At 38.6% G+C, this 22,634-nt stretch overlaps 1 protein-coding gene across 3 annotated transcripts in view; it reads right to left on the bottom strand.

Annotated features, from left to right (window-relative positions):
- Positions 1 to 19,761, bottom strand: part of scml2 (Scm polycomb group protein like 2) — a 109,387-nt gene extending 89,626 nt beyond the window's left edge. For 2 of the 3 annotated variants that reach the window (XM_060832945.1, XM_060832947.1), the window contains exon 1: positions 19,689 to 19,761. The gene's annotated coding sequence lies outside the window, so the exon portion shown is untranslated. Of the gene's footprint in view, positions 1 to 9,732; positions 9,754 to 19,688 lie in introns of those variants that run through there. The other variant, XM_060832946.1, reaches the window with a different exon arrangement.
- Positions 19,762 to 22,634: the final 2,873 nt, after the last annotated feature.

Genomic DNA, 22,634 nt, shown 5'->3' with positions numbered 1-22,634 from the left:
AAGCCAGGGAACTATAGACCAGTGAACCTGACATTGGTGGTGGGCAAGTTGTTGGAGGGAATTCTGAGGGACAGGATGTACATGTATTTGGAAAGGCAAGGATTGATTAGGGATAGTCAACATGGCTTTGTGCGTGGGAAATCATGTCTCACAAACTTGATTGCATTTTTTGAGAAAGTAACAAAGAAGATTGATGAGGGCAGAGCAGTAGATGTAATCAATATGGACTTCAGTAAGGCGCTCGACACGGTTCCCCATTGGAGACTGATCAGCAAGGTTAGATCTCATGAAATACAGGGAGAATTCGCCATTTGGATACAGAATTAGCTCAAAGGTTGAAGACAAAAGGTGGTGCTGGAGGGTTGTTTTTCAGACTGGATGTCTGTGACTAGTGGAGTGCCACAAGGATTGGTGCTGGGTCCTCTACTTTTTGTCATTTACGTAAATGATTTGGATGCGATCATAAGAGGTATGGTTAGTAAGTTTACAGATGACAGCAAAATTAGAGGTGTAGTGAACAGCGAGGAGGGTTACCTCAGATTACAACAGGATCTTGACCAGATGGGCTGAGAAGTGGCAGATGGAGTATAATTCAGATAAATGCGAGGTGCTGCATTTTGGGAAAGCAAATCTTAGCAGGACTTCTACATTTAATGATAAGGTCCTAGGGAGTGTTGCTGAACAAATATTTTGGAGAGCAGGTTCATAGTTCCTTGAAAGTGGAGTCGCAGGTAGATAAGATAGTGAAGATGGCGTTTGGTATGAAAGATATAAAAGAGACCTACGGGCAACTTTTTCCACACAGAGGCTGGTACGTGTATGGAATGAGCTGCCAGAGGAAGTGGTGGAGGCTGGTACAATTGCAACACTTAAGAGGCATTTGGATGGGTATATGAATAGGAAGGGTTTGGAGGGATATGGGCCAGGTGTTGGCAGGTGGAACTAGATTGTGTTGGGATATCTGGTAGGCATGAACAGGTTGGACCGAAGGGTCTGTTTCCATGCTCTACATCTCTATGACTCTTGGAAGAGAAAAAGCACATCCTGCGACACAGTGAATTTAACAATTTCCAAGTGAAGCGCAAGTGCCCAAAAACACATTAATCATAGAATCCCAAGCTAGGACTACAGAGAATTGAAAGGAAGTACCGGAAATCTCAAATCCAATGTACCTCTTTTACAAAGCTGGTCAAAATGGTTTAAAGAAATAATTCCAGATTTTATCTTGAAAATATTCCCATTCAACTCTCATTAATGCTTAACCTCTTGTTCAGAAATAATTTAGTTATGACTTTCTGAAATATTTGCAATCAATTATACTTGTATTACAAACAAGTGTTGACCAATCCGTGAAGACTCCCAAACTAGAATATTCGCCTTCTCTCCCAAAAAGATTGATGCAACTTCCATGCTCCAAAATATACACTTTCCAATCAAGAATTCAACAATTTGTTATAAGCACTTATGAAACAAAACGGATTTTCAAGTTTTAAACTGTCTGCCTCAAATTTCATTGACAACCTAAGTGATTAGTTTTATTAATTTCAAATGCAGGTCTATAATTTGTTCGTTAAGTAAATACCAGAAATGCTTCTCATATATTCTAAAGAGAAAAATTAATCAGACCAAATATTCATTAATAACACGACATGGCTTCACTATCCTTCAGTACAAATGCTGTGATGGCAAAATATCCAAGATTAAGTACAACATAAAATATAAATACAAATCAAAAGTAAAACCGAATGCTTCACCTAGCTGATTTCTTTACTATAACTAGGTTACTTGTATATGGGAATCAGAAATTCAGGAATGACACATCTCAGTTAGCAACAGAATCTAGCCACTGCAAATTGCTCGAAATGGCTATTTCTAATAGCACAAGTGTTAAAAAATCACATCAGTTACACAAATTGAGAAAAATTTAGCAAATAAAAGTTTAAAATAGTAAACACAAGTAAAGGATGTCCAGGAAATTGCTGCATTGGCCCTTGAGAAGTTTAGTGTGTCAATAGAAAAGTAGGTGGCAAAACGTCCAAGCATTTTGACAACTGTAGTTGACAATTGTTTTTGTCCGCCCCCAAGATGGTAGAGTAGCAGGGCTGAGCCCAGAGCTTGTCCACTCTCGCCAGCTTTCTCTTTTACTTTTATCTTTCTTGGTTTTCTTTTAAGCCTGGAAAGTGGAGGGTCAAAGAGGTGGTGGTCTCTGGTACCAATGCCAATACAAGCTGGACACAGTTCCACCCTAGAACAGAGTCTCCCAGTAAGTGAGGAAAAGGTACCGGGCTGACTCTCGCAGTCAGACTTGCAAGTTAGACTGAGGCACTTGAATTTCGATCTTCGCTCATCAATCTCCCTATGCGGTGGCCTCATCCAGGCGGAGATTTTTATCTTAATCTTTGGCGTGTAGATATTCCAGTAGATCAATAAGCCGTCTCATCCAGGAATGGCAGTCTTGGCCTGAGGTGGCAGTCTTCATCGGTGGACGCTTCCAGCCTCAACCAGCAGCCTGGCATGGCTGTCTTGCCCTGGCTGCGTTTTCAGGGTAATCCATTGTTCCCAACTGCCCCAAGCCCAGGAGACATTAACTGAAATGTGATGAACTTGGTCTTAATTTTACTTTTAAAAACATTGTGTGGGACTGCTGTCATTGAAGTAGGTGCCTTGGTTTGATGACTTACAAAACATTTCCCTTCTTTTCATCTCAAAAGTATATTTGACATTTACATTGATATGCTATTCAACAACCAGTCGCACTTGCCATCAAGATATCCAAAATTAGCAATGCTGGTGTTTGTACGAAGAAAGACCAAGATACGTAAAGCTCACCCTGGTAGTCATATATTGCACTTGCTACCAATTCAATTCTTATTCTATAATGACCCAGTAACTACATGGTGAAAATGTAGAAACCCAATAGAACCACAGGTCCTGAGTCACCTTTTCAAGTGCCTCAATTTCTTTCGTATGTAACATGTTCTTTAGTTTAAAGAACATTTTCATAACTGCCATCTTATGATCCAAGGCTGGCAGTGTTACACTTTGATCCAAAGCCGACAAAGAACAGAACTGAAAACCACCAAACTCGGTTCTTTAAACATTTAAACCTCAGAAAGATTTCAGTCATTACAAGCAAAAGAAGTCAGAATCCAAAAATGAGAAGGTGATTCAAAGCCATAATTTGGTAACCCAGTTAAACAGTTTAACTGCCTGCTTGATACCTGACGCTTAGACTTGACCACATGCTGCAAGAATAACAAAATTTAACAAGTTGTTGAAAGGTAAAGCACTAACATGCACAAAATGTAATTACAAGCAGGTTTACAAATAAATACATCTCAGAATCCAAATAAGCAAAGATGCTACATGCATTAAATTTAAAATCATTACAATAGCAAAAATTAAATTAGCCATTCAAATCACACATTTTATCAATAAGCATAATATTTTCCCAGACGACAAATCTTTCAAACAATCCCATCAAGTTACCACTTCAAACTGTTGCCATTCTTGGGACACAGTATTTGTTTACGTTAAAACGTGGCAGTGAATTCCTCTGCTAATTAAAGCAAATACCCAGAAAAGGTCACCTTGCCTCGTAATCTGTTAAAGTATGAGTGAGAGAGAACTCCCAAATTCCACTATTTGAAGAAAAAAAAATCAATTTATTCTTTAACACTAAAAGTGAACATTAAACAACAGCTATTTACAACTCTCCTGACTGCTTGCTATCTGCATTCAACTCTATAACAATCTACTGTGCCAATAACCACCTGAATTGAAATCACATCAATGTAATTTTCAAAACCAAACAGCAGTGGTTGTCTCCAGTGTCCTCCTCCCTTTGGCTGTAGATCTCCCTGGATCGCAGTTACTCTGACAATGGCAGTTGATTGGATTCTTTAGCCAATGCAATATGCTGGCTTCTTTATGCCCCAAACATTGAATAGTGTCATTGGTTCGATGTTGGCAAACAGTATAATTTGATTGGGTTTTAGTACCTTGGGGCATTGAATTTAACCAATCAGTTTCAATTCAAACTGTTATGAAAACACAGCAAGCAAAACTCAGGTACTTGTTTCACAGCCAAATGTGATGTATTTTTAATTTTCTAGTATACTCTGAGACTGCTAGTCAGTCACATGACAGGTGCCTGAAAGCTCTGTGCAAAGCTGCTTTCACCATCTTAAAAGTACAGCACAACTTCATTACACCTTCCCCCTTAAGAAAAAATAAATACCATAATGAGAAAACGGCTTTTTTTCTTAATCCCATTACAAAAGCATACACAGGGCATTAATCTAAGTTCATATATTTGTTCAATCTTATCTATACTTTATTCATTAAATCTGCAATAACATAGCTGCTATCACATTCTTACAAACCACAACATATACAATTTATAAATTACAAGTCTGTAACACACGACTCCAATGAAATAGTCGCACATGCTCATCTTTAAATCGTTCCAAGAATGTAACAGGATTGTGATCTGTGCATACAACCATCTTCGACACACTGTTTGTCATATAAACGTTACAATATTTTAAGGTCAGTATCAAACTCAATTCCTTTTCGATTGTTGAGTATTTTCTCTGGTGGGTCTTGAAAATAACCAACTAGCTGTTCAATTCCAACATCATCTTCCTGTAGCAGTACAGCTCCAACTGCTATGTCACTAGCGTTGATTGCAACTTAAAAAGGGTTTCAAAACGTTTAGTGTAGTTAAAACCTGTGCGGTGGTTAATACTGCTTTTAAAATTGTCAAATGCCTCATGGCATTGTTCTGTCCACCAAAATTTTGCATTCTTCTTCAGCAAATCTGTTAGCGCTGCCAGTACGCCGAAGTTTGTAACAAGCTTCCGGTAGAATCCACTTAGCCCAGAAATCGAAGCACCTCTTTCTTAGAGGTTGGTCGTGGAAATTCCTCGATGGCCTTAGTCTTTGTGTCCATTGGGGTCAACCTTCCATGATCGATGTTATTTCCCAAGAACGTCAATTCTACTTTCACGAATTCTGTTTTCTTTATGTTTTTCACCAGCCTTGCTTCTCTTAATCATTCAAAGAGTTCTGCCAACTGTACCATGTGATCTTTCCATGACTCACTAAAGATCACTACATCGTCCAGAAAGACTGCACAGTTGGTTAACTCAACCACAACTCTGTTCACGAGTCTTTGGAATGTGGATGGTACATTCTTCATTCCGAAAGACAGCACTTTGAATTGATATAGCCCATTTGGGGTTCCAAATGCAGAAATTGCTTTCACTTTCTCTGATAAGGGTACCTGCCCAAAAACCACACAATAAGTCCAACTTGGTGATTTAATTAGCTTGTCCATCTTTCTCTATGGAATCCTCCAATCTTGATATTGAGTACAAGTCCAATTTTGTTACGGGGTGTTGACCTTCCGGTAGTCCACACAAAAAAGTTGAGTCCTGTCAAGTTTGGTAAGTAACACGATAGGTGAACTCCACTCTCTCTGACTCGGTTCGATGATATCTTCGTTGAGCATCGTACCACTTCCTTCTGGACATGTGTGGCTTTGAAAGGATTAAATCTGTAGGGGTGTTGTTTTATCAGAAGAGCATTTCCTGTTTCTACCTCATGCACAATCGCATTAGTCCTCCCCATCTTATTTCTGCATGTGTCCTCATACTGCTGCAACAAATCTTTCAACTGCATTCTTTGCTCCCGAGGTAGCTAGCTCACTAACCTATCCCATACAATACATGGTTTAATGTATTTTGAGGCATATCAAACTCTGCGACATCTGGATTCGATTCCTCATTCTGCAGGGCAGTAACTAACACCTGTTTCTCCAGTTCCTTCTCTATTATAATAAGGTATCTCATATACACATGACAAACCTGATACACATTTCGAGGGGCATGGATAGGGTAAATAGACAAAGTCTTTTCCCTGCTTTTGTACCTTAGCCTGAGTCTTTTGTATACCTAGGTGACGTCCTATTGGTAGTTCACGTGCTACCTGTAACACTTCCTGTCTATGTGCAACCAGCAACACAATTTGGTGCACTTTTGCCCAGTTCTCCTCTGCACTAACCTGCTATGGTCTCCACTTTCATCTTAGGATTCTACAGATAATAACAACCCTCAGGCATATTCTCTGACTATAAAATATATATATCTCTAATCATCTTGTCTTTCTGTTGTATGTCCATTAGCCTTCCAGGATTAAACACTCCTGCCTGACCCTTCTACCTGTTCAGGTTTATCCTGCACCATTACATCAAACAGGATATCTGCTATCTGAACCTCAACTCCTTCATCTTTCTCTCTTTAGTTTTTGCTTTGTGCTGTGACTTATGATAGTGGGATCTTATTACTACACGGTCTAGGAAAATCGCAGGTATTTTTCTTTTCACTCCTCAGTTCCCTGGACTTCCATTGGCTTCTCCACAACCTGGAGTATGATTCCCATCTTGGATCCTGCTAAAATCATTCTCAAGAACAAACTGTATTCCTGGAATTCACACTCTGTCAATCACTCCCACTGTTACTTGAGTTGGCACTCCAATCTGATCTTACATAGGAGAACACTACATTTCGGTCCATCTATGTCACAAACTATCACTCTCTCGGGTAAAACGTCAGAAGGAGTGCAAATACGTTCATCTCTTACTATTAGAGATTGATTAGATCGTTTATATCTCAAAATTATAACTTCTTTCCCTTGTCCCCCTGCTGAGTAAACTTTACTCACAGAGGCAAATTCTTTGTACAGATCAGACACTAACTTCGTGCCCAGCCCCTGCAGCATCTCGACTCTTCTTGGGGTTTCCTTTATTACTTTCATTAATGCCACTGACTTAGCTTCTTTTACCACATTGTTTCCCATAGTGTCTTTCTTTAATGACCAGCATTATGACTTTATGTATCCCAATTTACCACAGAGGAAACACCTTTTGTCAGTGCCCTTCTTAAACCACTGGCAGTCGAATTTTCTGTGTCCCATTCCATTACAATGAAAACACCTGAAGCCTTTCACCCTCTTGGTCTTCTTTTTAAACCAGTGATAACCAATTACCAGTGTTCTCCACTCTGCTTTGTAGTGTAGGATCTTCCTTTCTCCCAATTTCTCTCCCTCACAGGATGAAATTCTTGCCAGATGCTAAACTTTGCCTTATATACCAATATACATTCATCTGCCATCTCAGCTGCTCTTCTCACTTTTTGAACTTTCTGTTCATCCACTTGAATTCTTATCTCTAAAAGCGAGTTTGTAAACTCTTCCAGGAGAATAACCTTAGAGCCTCATAGATCTTGTCTATTTTTAAAGGCCGGCACCCATCTATCAAATTGACTATGTTTACTTCCTTCGAACTCAACATAAGTCTGACCTGGTTGCTTCTTTATGTTTCTGAACCGCTATCTATACCAATTCATAAGCACTAATAGCCTGTTTGACCTCTTCATAATCTCTTGACCGCTCATCTGACAGCACTGCAAATACCTCACTTACTAGCATAATCCACAAGTCCTCTGACCACTCCATCCACCTAGATAATTTTTCAAATTAAATAAAGACGGCTTCAGCATTTTTCTCAAAATGTGGCAGTATTTTAACATATTTGTAGATATCACTACCGCCCCTCTTCATCTCTGTCCTGTTAACATGACTTTGCTGACCAAGTCCCAACTTCTCAAATTCAAATGCTCTCGCCCTTTCTTTATCCTCAATTTTAATTGAAGTGTTTCTAACTCTACTGTACTTGTCTGTTCCTCTGATACACCTAAGTGCTTGACTAACACCCTTACAATTTCAGTTTTACTTTTGTCTCTGGTTAAATCCAATTCGAACCTCTTTGCTAATTCTAGAAGAAGTCTCTTTCTGTCCTTCTACACTTTCTCGGCAAATTTGGGAACCATCTTCCAACCCCACAACCTCTTTAGCAATTTTATGAGCCATTTCTCCCACTTTTAATTTAAACAACCACAAGTAACCTAAATTAAACAAATTGTCTCTCCTACATTTTTATTTAATGATCTCAGCCATTAATCAGCAAATGTTTAAATCTGATAGGATCTTTTGTACCCCAAATCTGTTCAAATCGGTCCAAATCTCAGACTAGATCTGTCTAAACCTGTCCAAATCACGGACCTGAGCCCCCAAACTGTTACAACATGGTGGTGAACCCCTCTGCTAATTAAACCAAACACCCAGAGAAGCTCGCCTTGCCTCGTAATCTGTTGAAGTATGAGTGACAGAGGACTCCCAAATTCCACTATCTGAAGAAAAAAAGTCAAATTTATTCATTAACTCTAAAAGTGAACATTAAACAACAACTATTTACAACGCTAAGCCTCTTTTTTCCTGACTGCTTGTTATCTGCATCCAACTCTACAACGATCTACTGTTCCAACAACCACCTGTAATTTTCAAAACCACAAAGCAGCAGTTGTCTCTGGTATTCTCCTTCCTCTGGCTGTAGATCCCCCTGGGTGATCTTCGGTCTTTTGCTGCAAAGGTGTTTCATATGAAAAAGGTGGCTTTGATAAAGAGTGTTTTACTCGCGGTTACTCTGGTGATGGCAGTTGATTGCTCTTGCTGGCAAACTCTCAAAATGCCGGCTTCTTTATACTCCGAAGATCAGATTGCCCCATTGGTTTAATGTTGGCAAAACAGTAAAAATCACATTCAACGGAGTTTTAGTGTTTTGGGGCATAATTTAAATGGATGGGTTAAATTCCAACTATTGTGAAAACATAGCAACCAAAACTCACGTACTTGTTTCACAGCTATAATGTTACATATTTTCAATTTTCCAATACACACGGAGACTGCTAGTCAGTCAAATGACAAATGCCTGCGAGTTCAGTGCATTACCACTTTCACTCTCTCTTAAAGGTACAGTACACTCCTTCAATTTCATAACAATTAATATTGCACTAACAATTATCACATTGTTAAAAAGGCAGTTATGCTGACCACCAGATTTAAAGTTGCTGCACCAGGATTAACAAACAATTATGTTTATTAAATTCATAAAGTAACAGGAAGCTGAAGGAGGAAGTTTGAGAGATTCACAAATCTCAGCATACCTTAATTATTTGAACTTTGTAGCTGATTTACACACTACTGGTTAATGTTAACAGCATTATTTTTTCAACACAATTCCACCTAAAACTCCAACAGAGTGAATTTATTATTCATCTGCCAGTTCAGATCTTTTCCAAGATTTCATTTAGCTGGCTGAGAATTGAAGTTTTAAAATTGGTAGAGCTAAAAGGGAATAGTTATGCACAAAAAGTTTTTAAATCACAAGGGTGGCGTAAGGTGAGAAGTCAAACTTTTAGATTAACTAGTAATATTTAAACCCAGTTGCTGTGCAAGTGTTAACAGCTTTCCAACTCCACTGTTATGCAGTAGTTGCATAAAGGCTTCATATAGGAATATTAAGAGTCACAATTAAGAGAAGGCCTTTGATGCGCGTAGCATATCTAAAGTAGAGCTTCACAGGTGAATAACCACAAAGCTTGGCATAATGCCAAAGTCACTCAATAAACTTTTTCATCTGTATGACAATAATTTAGTTTTAAAAGACGATCATGAAGGAAGGGAGATTTCAGTGGGGCATTAAACTTTACTCAGAATAGAAAGCTACAGTGACTCAAGCAGAAAGTCTAGAACGCATTCCAGGGCAGGATAAACAGCCCTGCATTGTAACCAAAAGATAGCAGCTCTAACAATGTTAAACCAATGTCCTACCTGCTCTTACTGGTGGACAAAAGATCCTGAAGTATTATTTTAGTGAGGTGGAGTTACTTGCCTGAAGCTTTACTTCCAATCAGTTTATGGCTATCAGCAGTGTTCTGAAAAGAATTATTTCATAGGTGGTGAGCATTGCTAGCCAAACCAGCGTTCGTTGCCATTCTATGATTGCCTTTGAGAGAATAATTGCGACTGCTAAACTGAAACACTAGACTTCACGTGTTGTGGGTTCAGGGCTGTCAGGGAGTTCCAGGAATTTGACCCAATAATAGTTAAGATACTACTTAGAGTCAAGATAATGTGAACGTGACAGGAACATTTAAGCAACTCATAGATAGCCATATAGATGATAGTAATGAATGGTAAGTAGGTTAGTTTGATCTTAGAGTAAGATAAAAGGTCAGCACAACATTGAAGGCCAAAGAGCCTGTACTGTTCTCTGTTTGATGTTGAACCTGCAAGTTGCGCTGATTGTTATGTATCTACCGTTCTCGTTTCTCAAGACTGTAGATATTGCAGGTTAGGAAAAAGCTGTTCAAAAGAACTCGTTAAATTGGTGAATTACACTTTGTCAATGGTACATTATTGCCACTATGTAGTGATAAAGATAGTAAACGTTAAAGTTAGTGGATGAAGCATGCTGCTTTGTCAGAAACAGTGCCAAGCTTCTTCAGTGATGTTGAACCTGCACTCATGAAACATGCACTCCTACTTACTACTATGTAGAAGGTGAACAGGCTTTGGGAGTCATGACAAAAAAGTTTCACACTGCAGAATTCCCAGCTATATGTATGGCTGCTTCAGTTCAGTTTCTGGTCAATGGTAACCCTCAAGATCCAGATAGAGGGGGAGTTGGCAAAGGAGTGATGGTTCGACATTCTCTACCTTTAGAAATACTCACTGCCTGACACTGAGGCACACAAGTTACTTGGTACTTTGCAGCGAAAGTCTGAATATTGCCCAAGGTCTTGTATACATTGACACTGGCTGTTTCAGTATAAATCAAGAGTCTCAATTGTGCTTACTGTTGTAGTGTGAAGAGCACCATTTCTACCTTAAAGGACAGAAGGTTACTAAATGAAGCAGTTTAATGCATTTAGTTCAAGGACACTATCCTGATCGACTTTACTTCCAACAACTACTAAACCCTTTGGCACACCATTGGCTAAATTCCTTCTTGTACTTCTCCCTTATTCTGCTACAAAAGCATTTCAGCAACTGTCCCAACACAAGTAGGAAACAATCTGGACAGCTTCAGAAGCAGGACTGCGTCATATTGTAGCTGTGTGATCCCACCTAAGGTTCTTGTGAAAGCCATTTTCGCACTGGTGCTGAGTGCCAGAATTTGACCAATATGTCTTCAGTATCCTTTGCAATAATCAACTCAGTCAGCATTAAAAATGATTTGGAGGAGCCAGTGTTGGACTGGGGTGGACAAAGTTAAAAATCATAACACCAGGTCATAGTCCAAAGGTTTATTTGGAAGCACTACTTCTTCATCAGGTGGTTGCGGAACAGGACCTTAAGACACAGAATTTATCGCAATAGATCAGTGTCATGTAGCGGAAATATTCTAAACAAACTTAGATATTAACAAACGAAAACTAGCAAAACCATTCTCAAAGATGAAAGGACAACCACCTGAAGAAGCAGCGCTTCGAAAGCTAGTGCTTCCAAATAAACCTGTTGGAGTATAACCTGGTGCTGTGTGACTTTTAGCATTAAGAATGGTCTCTCCATCTGAAAAGGAGTATTGCAAGGTAAGGTGCTTTATATCTTAATATGGACACAGTAGAGATATTGGTCAATAACTGGTTACCAACAAGAAATCTTTTTTAAAGTTTGGATTTACGCCATACACTACACCTTCAGGAGTGAACTTGAGCTAATAATTCTTTATACAGAATTATTACAGAATAATTCTTCATCCAGAATGGAGTAAAACAACAAGAGGTAGAAATACTCTAGGAAATTTGATGCAAGATTGGTATATCCTGATTTTTTTGCCACATCTGAGTCCAATAATGCTTCCGCCAACTCCAAAAACACATATTTTAACCATGAATGGTGGTGAATATTATCCTTCAATTAAAAGGATAAAACCCACAAAAATCGATTACCTTGTCATTGCTGCACTGTGATTTCTAGGAGATTCTTGTTATATTGTTGTAGGAAACGTGACAGCAATGTTGAGACTTCAAAAGTATTAATTGGCTGTAAACTGCGTTGAGACGTAATGATAATTGAAAGTACAAGACAAATGCAAGTCCTCTACTTGAGTGAAATATGTGGTATGCCTTAAAACATCTAAGGAACATCCTATAGTACTACTATAAACACAGTGAAATCAATGTCCGAACCAATGTTTTTCTCTCTCAACCAAGATAACTACAAAACACGATCTGGTCATTTATTAAGTTTACAATGTGCATCTTCACCTCTTCCTTCAATATGTAGCTTCAAGCTCAAAACTTTAAATCTGACTTTGCCAACAATATCACACTACCTTAGTGTTATTTTCCCCAGAAAAGCACCCAAAAGGTGTTTCACAAATTTTATAAAATATTGCTCATACATTTTGTAAGGTGAAATTCTCCCCATGCGTATTTTATATGACTGCAGCATAATAGACATTTAAACTTCCAGAGAGGAAAAAAAAGTTTGCTGTCTGCACTCGACTAAACCAACCTATAAACTATTTATTGAAACAAACATTACATGCTGAAATGGCTTCAAAATAAAAGACTTGAAGTAATGTAGCAGAACATAGTTTCATCAACTCCCAATTTATTACTGTATCGAAAAGAAAAAAAATGTCCTCTTTCAGGGGGTTATTCATGACAAGGACACTGGTCCTGGCAGAACTTTTAAAAGCAAATTAAGTGCTGTTTACACTGTGATTTGTTCACAGTGCAGAAAGGCTAAGTACAGATGCTTACAAATGGAGATTCAATCAACACAGAGAGGCAGAGAAGGACAGAGAGATTGCCCACGTGTTCTCAGTCTTCTCTTTTGAACAGCAGTTTCTAAATGTACAAGTAGACTCATTTTACAGGGAGGAGCATCCACATAAGACAACATATATATTGATTGGGTGACCGTTACAATCAGCGAGTATCAATAGTAGAGATTAAGCCATCTGCTGTTACACAATGAATACTTTTCATCATGTTAAACTGACCTTACACAATGAATGCTTTTCCACATTGATAACCCATTACCAAAGGATAAACACTCCATTGTTAACTGCAAGTTCTTTTCTGATCCGAGTCATGTTTGGCTGAACCTCATTTCACAAAACTCAGAACTTAACTCTTCCCCTATCTGCTTATACCCTATACACATTCTCACCAGTAAGGAAAAAAAAAATCCTTTCTCTCAACTAAAGAAACCAGTTCATTGTTACTATGGATTATGGCTTTTACCTCTTAAAGTCAGAGCCATGGTAAGTGCAAATCTGCCACCTCGTGCCTCCTGAAAGCAAATAAAAAAGTACCTGGAGAAAGATCAAGGAGCAGCAGCCAAAAGAATCACCTCAATGATCCCTGCAGACAGGGAGCATTGAACTGTCTAATGTTTAAGAGTTACAGAATTGTTTTGCACTTTGTCCTGCACATTCATCTTCTAGAATTGTTTCTATTGTGAGAAACCTGACTTAAGAAGTTTGTGGCTATACTTCAATGAAGTCTATGACTGCTTGATCCTGCAGCCCTGTGGCTTACACTGCTGTTGTCAGAAGCAATGGAGTTAAGAGTCAGGGCGTTGAAGTTCTTAGAAAGTTGGCAAAGACCATTTTTCTCAAGGTATGGATGAGGCCTGGAACTTAAAATTGAAAATCCTACTATATTCTGCTTTATTAATCTTATCTAACACCGTGTAATCCAGAACCATGTTCCAACAACCAAAATCTTCAATTTCCCCCCAATCACATATTCACTTGGCCAAATGGAAGCTATACCCATTGATAATAAGCATCAGAGATCCATTGTAATGGCAACAAGCTTCAACTAGAAATTATAAAACTTTGAATGACAACACAACTAAAAGATAGTAAATGCTCTATGATCAACTCTTTTGCAGTATTAATTCAACTATGATTATCATCACTACATTTGGATCCCCAAGCACAACACTGACTGATATGAATAATTTAACCCCTATGTGTATGGCTAACAAAATTTGTATTTCTTTTGTTAAATAGCATTTCTGATTTACCAGCATTTGCAATATGTACCAGATAATTCAAATTTAGTTGCACTATTCTCTGACCACTCAAGACAGGATCAGTAACAGAACAACACTGACTCTTCTTCAACATGCAGGTATCTTCTTCAGACTAACAAACAGAAGTCATATTGCATGTGACCTCACATCCCTGACACTGCTGCACAGTAGAAAAGATATTGGTTATGCTGTGCACACCTTACATAATTGTCCTTTATTTGCACATTTAACATACTTATAATGCCCTAAAGATTTCAAGTCACCTGCCTTCTGATTTCTCTTCATCATGATTGCTCCTTTTGACTGAGTGACAGATTTCAACTACATTGACACTAACCTCAGGAAATCAGTTTGCAAATCTCTTTATAACTCTTCAATTGGACAACTCTTCTCACTGCAGTCCTGGTTGGGTGGTGCACAAATATCTCACCTGTGAATTGCACATGTTTCTAGTATTTACATCCCAAACTTCAAGTTACCCTGTCAGCCTCATACTTGAACACGAGCTACCCACATAAGAAAACAGAGGCAAATGCCCAAAATATACCAAATAAGAACAAACATCTCAAGTAAAATGCAGAGGACAAAGGTTGTCAAAAAAATTACACCATTTTTGAGCCATTGCCGTGAAATTAAATTACAGGAATAAGTGCAATGTCCACACGGTGTTCAAATGAACTTGCAATTCTATCAACGAATTTTGTTTCACAGTTCTCAGAAGATCATTTCAACTAAAACAATTATAAGAACTAAACTAGTAGATTCCTCATTAACAAGCAACACTGGAAGAAAAAGGCATCACAATAAAAGACTCAGCTACCTTCATTCCTTTACCAAATAGAAGCAAGAAAGCATTGTTAAATTTAATATAGAACGTCACCATTTATGCATAATATAGTCTGAGTAAAGGAAACTCCATAAGCAAACAAATTTTATCTGAATCATTGCATAGTGGTAACCAAAATGTACTTCAGATCACCACTAGAAGCAAGCCAAAGATACTACAAAAATATTCCTCGCGTGAAGATGACCAAACCCATTGTTGGTAATAAACGAATCAGAGAGACAGCTTCAGAACAAAATCTATATGACTCAAAGATTAAACACTCGCTTCAAAATCAAGTTTCATCAAGTCCCACATAACTGTATATTACCAAAATATTACTTAGAAATGTATTCATTGATGGTTAAATAGGAACAAAAAGACATGCACTTTAAATAATGCAATTAATAAATTGAACAACATTTAGCTAAAATGTGTTTTCAAAAGATTGGAAAAGTAGATAACTACTCCAGAAATCTCAAAATTACTACTTTTTTATATCTGGATGCACACACTATTCCTTTCTCCAGCGGAATTAAATGAATTGTTTCGATGAAAGTCCAAATCAAAACTATAATAATGGACATCAGATCTAGGCTTCCCAACTACATTTCCATCATGAAAAATTACACAGCAGCTGGACACGCACAGATGTTTCCTTGAAATACAAAAAAAACACCCTGAACAAATAACATGTGTTCATGCAATGACTTCAGAAGTTCAAAATGCACAAGTTCCCATTCAAGATAAAACTTGTCGATATTAATGATGATTTGGCTCATTTTGCATTGATCTTTCCAAGAATCTGCAAGTTTCTTTGTACAACAACAATAAATTTTTACAGCTCCAAACATTTTAAGTAGACAATAGTTTTCAGTTCTATCAACTATGCATGATCCTTTATATTTGCATTACAACACTGTCAATTGATTACAATAAAATAAAGATGATGTAACATTTTAGGAAAGAATTTCTGAAAGAGCAATATTTCACAACTGAGATTCAGAAGTACTATACTTCAGTGTTTATTATTCCCAACAGTGCTTGAAGCAAGAAGTAACCATAGCCCTACACAAATTAATCTGAATTGTAACAATGTGGGATAACAAAGACTTTTCATCAATCCAAAATCAAAACAGACATTTGTAACATTGCAGGTCGAGGATAACCCTTAATTATTTTTATATCAACACAGCATCACAGTATTATAATGAAGAAATCAAGTCGCCCAACTTGCACATAGAAAGCTCCTACGAATAGCAATTTGTCAATGCCCAAATGGCCTGTCTTTTTGGTGTATTGATTTCTGCCACCAGGAGAATTCACTGGTTCTTCTTTGAAATAGTGGTAGAATCCTTAGTCCAGATGAAAGAGCAGATGGGAACCATAGCTTAAAATCTCATCTCAAAGATGTGACCACCAAATAAAGTATTCCTCCCCAGGAATGCACTCAAGTGTAATCTTTGATTTGTGTGCTCAGGTCTAAGATTGAATTTGAACCCCAAACTTTTGACTCGAAAGGTAATAATACGATCAACTTAGCCACAAAGAACACAAATTAAATATTGTCAACTTGCAAAAATGTATGAAGAACACTAGAAAGGGAATTACTTCTGGGAGAAGAGATGACACAAATATATGAATTAGAAAGATCTTGAGACACAGTGGTAGTGACCATAGCCAGACCAAAAGATCTGGGTTCAAGTTCCACTTCAAGATATAACAACCACAATGTGCATCACACATCCACACAGACTGATGACAAAAATATTAAAAAGATGAAAATTTTCAGCAAATAAATCTATTTGTCTAAAGCTACAAAATGAAAAAAAAGTTCAACGTAAACTTTATATCAACTTCGGACAAGGTGCAGCAGAATAAACTTGCAAGGAAATTAGAGATAAGACACATCGTTGACCAAGTATAATGGGAACTTTAATGATCTGATCTGAATACTGGCTAGATTATTATAGTATGAAGGGCAAGAGCTCCTGAGGCGTGTTCAGAAGTTTCCACAGCAGTGTGTTTCCAGTTCAACAAGGAAACGGGTATCACTAGACCTAGTTCTTTGGAATGAGGTGGGCCAAGTGAATCAAGTGTCAATAGGAAAATATTTCAGGAACACCAATCATTATGCCAAAGTTTAAGATGGCTGTAGAAAGGGTAAGGAACAATCCAGAATAAGAATCATTAACTCAGAAAAGGTAACTGTACAGGATAAATAATGCATCTAGCACTTATGAAAAAGAAATAGTAATTTAAACTGTAAATGAATAATGTGTTGCCTTTAAAGATGACATAGGTCAAGTACAGTCTGCTCATATCTCTACAGAGGAAAGGTATGGCAAACAAATCCAGATCCCTGGATGCCAAAGGATTTAGAACTTTATAAATGTGCTTGTTACAGTTATCATGTGAATAACAGAATTGAGAATCTGGTTGAATATTGAAAGTTCAAAGGAGAAGTGAAAATTCAAAACAAAAGGAAAAGAAGAAAATCATAAACAAAGTATTAGAAGAGACTGGCAACCAAAATGAAAGAGAAACCAAAAGTCCTTTATAGCGCCTAATCAAAGGATTATAAAGAGGTGCAAAGAGGGGACCTGCAAACCTGGAGACAGGGAACAAGGCTGAGGCATCAGACAAGTACTTTGCAGATATTTTTAGGTGGTGACGGTGAATAAAAGAGATAAGAACTAAGAGGCATTGGATAGGCTATCTGTCCTACAAGATGATGAGATGTGTGGACCAGAGGAGATGTAAAGGACATGGAAGCAAGTGACAGTGGAAACTGCAAAAACAGTGGCTATAATTCTTCAATTTTCAGAGACTTGGTGTCTTGAGCAGTCAAGAATTGAAATGTTATGAGCTTGTTAAAAAAAAATAAAGATAAGCTAAGGAACTAGAAGCCAGTCAACTTAACTTAAAAGTCAAGAGCTCTTGAAGGCAAGATTAATAATCACTTGGACAAATGTAGGTTACTTGAGGAAAGTTAGTAAGGATTTCTTAAGGCAACTCATATTTAGCTGACTGGAATTTTTTTGATGGAAAGGAAGTAGAATTAACATTTTGGGTGCAAGCACCCTCCTTCAGAATGAAACATTAACTCTGGTTTCTCTCCACATATGCTGCCAGACTTGCTGAGTTTTTCCAGCAATTAGAATTTTTTGTACTGAGTACAATTTCACCATGTGATGATACAAGATTTAAAAGCAGTGATAACTGTGCAGCAAAGAACAGAACTTCATAAAAAAAGGCACAACCAAACACATGGAATGGGCAGCCGATGAAATTTAATCCAGAGATTGTGAAGCATTTCATGGTGATAGGAAGAATGCAGACAGACACAATGATTACAATTCCAAAGGGAGTGCAGGAGCAGTGGGGCAAGGTATGTATACATAAATCATTAAAGTTGACAGACAAGTTGAATGGTTAATTATGTATACAGCATACAAGGCTTTATTAATAGGAAGGAATGTTAAACTTGTAAAAAGACTGCCGTGAACTCAGTATTATGCTATTTCTGACAGCTACACTATAGGAAGGGTGTGAAGACTTCAGACAGTGCAGAAATGGTTCACAATTGTTCCAAGAATGGGGAACTTAATTAAGTTCCCCAGTCTTTGAAAAGAAAATTGAATAGTGATATGTGGAAAAATTGGTCCCATTGATAGAAGCATCAAGAATCAGAGGGCACAAAATTTAAGATGGGCAAAAGAACTGATGACAACAGGAGGAAAAACCTTTTTCACACAGCAAATGGGGAGGAATTGGAATGCACTGTATCAGAATGTAGTGACGGTAAATTCAATCTAGACTTTCAAAGGGGAACTGGATTATCTGGAAAAGACATTGCAAAGGATGACTATGACTCGAAAGCAGGGGACTGGCGTCAGTAATACTGCTCCTTTCTAGGAAGCAATGAGATGCAGAAGTCTCCTTTTGCGCTGTGACGAGGAAAACTGATTAGGAAAAACATTTCTCAGTACAGCTTAATAGACAGTGAGAACAGTCGAACGATGTAGGAAGGACAGGCGGTTGTGGACTTTAGATAAATTCTTACCATTCTTGCAAATATCGAGTAACCTAAATCAAATACTGTACCCCCTATGGCCTAGAAACGAAACATCTGCCCTGAAACTGCTGCTATGGCAGCAAACAATGCTAAAAACACAAGTTTCTAACAACATCCACTATCTGCACGGCCCGAAATATACACCTGTAACTGGAATAGTTGCATTATTTTCAATAGTAGAACCACGCTGCTCGCAGTGCGGAAATGGAAAAAAGTAACATTAAGGGAGGCGGGTGGAAGGAAGAGGAGAAAGATGAGCAAAATGGAAAGGGAAACGGGCGAGTGCAGGTGGAGGATAATGAGAGTTAAAGCAAAACTATAAACAATAGTCACATCGCGACATGCAGTGAAGGAATCCGCAACTTCAATATCTGATCTGCCAACCCCGCAGCTCCACCAAGATAAACCCAGGAATCCCAAGCTCCAATTGCTCCCGGAGATGGAAACTCTGGCTCCGGGCTCCTCGTGCATGATCCCGACTGAAGGAGCCGAACAGGTGAGAGCGCGGATCCCGAGTCGGGGCGCGCGAAGCTAATTGTCGCCCCCGACAACGCAGGACCCAGGGGCTCGAGCTGCGCCGCGCGCCGCTCTCCCTCCTCCCGAGAGTCCGGCGCGAGCGAGCGGCGGCGGTTGGAACTCAACGGTCCAACGTCGGGGCACTCGGCGACTCACCCGAACATCTCCCCCTCCTCCTGCCTCACACCGCGACAGGAGGGGAAGCGAGCTTGCGAAACAAAAAAAAAGAAAATAAAGAAAGGCCGTCTCGTGAGATCCGCTCGACCGAAACCGTTACGAGCCGCGCGCGCTCTCTCTCACTCACTTACTCACCCGCAATGTAAAAGGCGCTGAGAGCCGCTCAGCCCCGCTATCGCAGATTCTACTCAGCCGCCATGTTCCGCTGCGTAACGGCGACGTCAGGAGCATCGCGTGCACGGATGAGTCGTGGCGGCGAAGGGAGGATCGGAGTTTACGTGCCGGCAGCGCACACCCAACAGAGTACCGGACGGAGGCAAGTTTAGCGCTAATCCCCAAAACTCTCTGACCGCAGCACATCAGAAATTTAGCACGTATTTCTATTTGATGCAGCGAGCAAGATCATTTTCAGTCGCCCTCTTTGTTTGTACCTAAATTATCCTCCCCCCCCCCCCAAAATGCAGGGCTAATGAATGCAGTTTTCAGTTCACCTGGAATCAGTCAGCAAGGAAACACAATGTCTGAATTAACATGGGTAACTGAAATGACAGTATTGCTGCAAAAAAAAGTGTTTGGAAGTTACCAATATATTTGGTTTTATGACATTTTTTAAAGTTTTCAGTCCTGAGTTCTGTCTCAGCCGGCCAACGGGGCGGCCCTTTGTTTCAATTTGAATGGTCGAGAAGCAGTACCTTTTATTGTGCTCCTCCACAGACATCTGTCATAGTGCCTAACAATTACCCTACTTGGCGTAGTCTGCTTTGTGGATTGCATGTCATTTCACACCACACAGACAAATTCTCTTTGAATGACCACAAATACCACAATCGTTCATGAAAAGAGCTTATTTTGTTCAGGTCGATCGGAAATCTGACAATCTTCTCCTGGTTGAAACATCATGATCCCATCTAACTGATAGCTTTTCCAATAATTTGATTACTCAAGTAGTCAGTGTTTTAACCCGAAGAGCATCAACGACTCTGGTTTTGGGAAACGTTTTTTTCTGATCATTTATCATGCAACTATGATTCACATAAGAAACTATCACAACAAATCCAACAATATTTCATGACTGTAAACACCAAATATATTGCATCAAAGTACATGTTTTAATTTCCAGAATGTCAATTACAACAAAGGAATTGCACATTTACTTGAACAAGTTTATTTTCACAATAGAACAATCAATTCTTTAGATCAAAAGAACCACCTGTTAATAAAATCAACCATCCTATTCAATCTAAAGCTAGAACCACAGTTTGCTTGGCCCAGTCAAGGAAGCAAGTAATTCAGACTTTGTCTTAGTTTGTATCACAATTAGGGATCAATTTTCAATATAATTAACATTAACCGATTCAACAAATACATGTAAAAATGTGAACAGGACAATAAAGACCAAGAAGATGTTAATAATTTGTTCTGACTGATTTTTTTTCAAAAATGCTTCATATGACAAACCCAATTAATATTGAGCCAATTCAATCTGTAATTGGTTTGAAGATATTTTGAAATGGGTAACTTATTCATGAGTAAAAAGTATCAAAAAAGAGGCATGTTAGGGAATTAGTTTTACACATTTGACGCAGCTTTTAAAAAGCTACCTGATGTCTCTGAGATATACTGTACTTCATTCAGTTATGAAAAGAAAAAATGAATGCATCATTAATTAGCTCACTTTTAACAGAGATTTGGTGTTCTAAGAATGTTTTGAAAGTTGGTGCTTTAAACAAACTTGCTCTGATTATGAGTAGTCTGCACCAGACAACACTTAATTATGTCATATCTGAATATTTTCAATGTTTTATTTCAATTCAGTCCCAAGAAGTGATTGTACTTACACCACCATCAAAGTAAAAACCCTTTTCTAATGACGGAAGAAAACTTATCAACAATGCATCTTTTATTTTCAGTTTAGCTCAGGAAAATAAATGTCAGGTCAAAATCTCAAATGATAAATTCATTGGCCCTCACCCACTCAGAGGAAGTCAACTTCAATGATGAGTATGTGGTAAATTCAGTACTTGTAGTTCTGCTCTGACTATTCTGCTTCAACTGGGAGTGCAGTATTGCTGAATTCCTATTAGTCGATTTAGATAAATAATTACTGGTGGCCCATGCAGTGTCTTATGTCTTCCATGTACAAAATATAATTTTGTTCACTTTTGGTGAATCACGTTAAAAGATATTCCCCCAAAGAAATATTGGAAAGACTAATTGGAGATAGGCCTCTTGATTAAACTTAAAATATAAGCCATAGCTATTACTTTAACCTGTGGCAGTGTTTGTAGAGGAATAAGACAGTGTTATTTTCTGTGTCTGCAGATTGTGAAGGAGGAAAAATGGCCTTTACAGTGATATATACTTCTTGTCAGATGTGGGAGTTTAATGGTAGTTTAAGGGTTACTGTGGATTATATCTGCCATAATGTGGTTGGATGCGAATCTCATCAGATCAAGTGGATCGGTTGGAGAGACAGTTAGAAGCAATGAGGAATTTGCAACAGCAACAGTATGTGATGGATGGCAGTTATAGGAAGGGGGGATGTCTCAGATACAGTCACATAGATGGGTTAACTCCAGGAATGGTAAGAGAGGTAGGCAACTGGAGCAGGATCTTTTGTGGATATAAACATTTCAAACAGGTATACTGTTTTGGAAAATGCAGGGGGTGATGGATTCTCAGGAGAACGTAGCACAAACAGCCAAGTTTCTGGTACTGAGACTGGCTGTAATGCAACGAGGGGTATGTCGGCTTCCAAGAGATCAATTGTGTTAGGGGATTCTGTAGTCCGAGGTACAGACAGACGTTTCTGTGGTCAGCAGAGAAAAAGCAGAATGGTGTGTTCTTTCCCTGGTGCCAGGATCAAGGATGTCTCAGAGAGGGTGCAGAATGTTCTCATGGGGGAGAGGGGCCAGCAGGAGGTCATTGTCCACTTCGGAACAAACGACATAGGAAGGGAAAAGGTTGAGATTCTGAAGGGAGATTATAGACAGTTAGGTAGAAATTTAAAAAGGAGGTCCTCAAGGCTAGTAATATCTGGATTATTCCCAGTGCTACGAGCTAGCGAGGGCAGGAATAGGA

Source organism: Hemiscyllium ocellatum, chromosome 12, assembly GCF_020745735.1.
Source record: "Hemiscyllium ocellatum isolate sHemOce1 chromosome 12, sHemOce1.pat.X.cur, whole genome shotgun sequence".
NCBI lineage: Eukaryota > Metazoa > Chordata > Chondrichthyes > Orectolobiformes > Hemiscylliidae > Hemiscyllium > Hemiscyllium ocellatum.
The sequence above is the reverse complement of the archived record's forward strand: the minus strand, read 5'-3'. Positions and strand labels throughout refer to the sequence as shown.